The sequence below is a fragment of the Pistacia vera genome, unplaced genomic scaffold, assembly GCF_008641045.1.
Source record: "Pistacia vera cultivar Batoury unplaced genomic scaffold, PisVer_v2 Contig109, whole genome shotgun sequence".
NCBI lineage: Eukaryota > Viridiplantae > Streptophyta > Magnoliopsida > Sapindales > Anacardiaceae > Pistacia > Pistacia vera.
This window is the reverse complement of record NW_022195126.1, coordinates 320,722-323,326: the sequence shown is the minus strand read 5'-3', so window position 1 is coordinate 323,326 and position 2,605 is coordinate 320,722.

Genomic DNA, 2,605 nt, shown 5'->3' with positions numbered 1-2,605 from the left:
ATCCCCCACAATATTTTGTGGAACCAAAGGTACCTCAAGAGAGGTGTGCTGCACTTGGGGGATCTCCTCAGCGCCTTGATTGGTTCGCTCAGGTTCAAGTCAGCGAGCCATTTGCTGTTGTAGGACCAGTAAGTTAGAGATTCTCCTAATAAAGGACGAATACTAAATCAGACCCTTTTTCTAGCGCCAAACTGTTGATGCGTGATTTTGACACCAACCAAACGCACGTGTGAAATGCTGAGCGGGCCAAGAAGACACACATGGATGTGAGAGTGAGAGTAAATGCAACAAAGAACAGCGTTTAAAGTGGTTTAGATGCGAAGGAAGCAAATCCTATGTCCACTGATTTTGTATTAATGATAGTGGTCAGGTCGCGTTCAGCGGACTGACTTACAAATGATTATATAAGAGAGAGAATGCTATTTTTCTTCAGAGAGATTAGCTAATCCCTTAAATGAGTGAGGAACTCTCAATTTATAGTGAGATAGATTAAGGTTATCATTACTAAATCTGTGAGTTGGTGGGATTATCCGTGCAAATCCCTCTTTATATCCCATTGCCCACCTTCTAGAGCAATTTACGTGATTTGGTGCAGTGATTAGACACGTGGAATCACTCTAGCTCCTGGCTGATCTGACGCTCACCCACTGCCTTGACAGGAGCATGCCGCCCCTGTCATTGTGTGACGTGACTGCCTCTGACTGGCTGCAGACATACCTAAGTTCTGACTTTTTATGCTGACTGGGTCTTGCGTCAGCCCTACTTTTTCAGGTATAACAATATTAAATAATGATCCACCTCTGTCTTACATTCAATACCTTTTGTTTCTTTCAAAAAGCCTCTTGTAACCAGAATCAAACAACATATCTGCATCAATTTCACTACATTCAACCTCCATATGAATTAAATTTTCCATCTCATCTTGAATCTCCACTCCATCAGAATAAAGAAACTTGTATTAAGAAAATACAAGTCATTCAAAGTACTTCTAACTTTGTTTGATAACGCACTTGCATTATTTTCACCACATAACAAGGCAAAACAAATACCAATAGACGCTCCTTATGGCATGTATCAAATAACACATAAACAAACAAACAAGGATAGAATTTTTTATAGCTCCCCTAGTATTTATGACAAGATTTTGGAGCGCCTATTCTCTCTCAAACAGAACTCACGGACATATTGAGCATCTTCATCCTTTAAGCAATTAAACACTTTTTGAAAACTTTCCTGTTGCCTTTAACATTAAATAAGTGGAATTTCATTTAGTTGAAACATCTAAACATAAAAATTTACTTGAAGAAATCTTTTTTTGTTCAACACATGCGTTAAACTTTTGTAACCTAGATGGAGAAGATTTAACATATCTAATAACTTTATGGATTTTGTTTATTTATTCATGATAATCTTTTAAACCATCTGTATCAATGAGATTTAAAATGTGTACACAACATCTTACATGCAAATTATCAGTTCTCATTATTGCCCTATTCCAATTATTCACTGTCTTTACAAATATGCCGTAGCCAGCAATAGGATTTTCAACATCATCTTTTACTTTTATAAAGTGATCTCAAACCACAGAAGCAGGTGTGGCGGGTTTTCTCTTACTTACCGTAAGGTTAGGAACAGTAGAAGTACCTTCAATTGCAAGCGGCTCCGTTACATCTGCTGAAGTTGTATTTGTTCCGTTTTGATTTGGAGTGCTCATCTATTTTGCAAGTTAAAACTTGTAATGTTAGTTCATAGAACAAAATAAAAAATTTATAAAATTAATCTCATAATTTTTTAAGCTTTAACATGAAATTTTTAATAAAAATAATCATCATTCATGCACCTTCATGACTAAATTAAAATTAAATATTGTTGATTATAACGATAGTCAAATAGTTTAATGTAATTTTAATCTAAAATTTCAGTGAAAATAATTAACCATGCACCTTTACAGGATAGCTATCTTGAAAAAACTATATAATATTAAAATTGTAAAACCCAAACTCGCTAGTATATAAAAACCAAATAATTGTAAAGAAAAGAAAAATCTATTTTGTAAGCCATGGAAATATAAAACAAGACAAAGACTTAACTTAGATTAAAGAAAGTAAAAGAATAGGATTCAATCCTTGGTATGATGCAACTCGTAATCATGCACTAAAATAGTTACCTCTAAGTTCAAGGTTTAATTACTTTGGCAAAGATTAGCATACATCCTTGATATTTTTAGGTCAAATATTATAATTTAAATTTAGATATTTACTTAGTTGACCTTAGGCTTTTTTATTTTATATTAATTTATTTATAAAGTTATAAAATTGGATTTACTTAGCAAATCCAACAACAGATCCAATCCAATTAGATTTTCAAAAAATTTATCCAATCCAATTAAATCATCAAAACTGATCAAAATTGGATCGGTTTGGAGTGGATTAATTGTATCTGATTGGATTTTCAACAGCCCTAGTAAATATGCAAATTAATAAGATTATTAAGTTCATATTTTGAATTGAATCTGTTTTCAAAAATCTCCTTTCAAGTACTTTTATTTCTATTCATCTATAAATTCACTTTATTGCATTTTGTTACTAAAGTTTTGAACTTTATA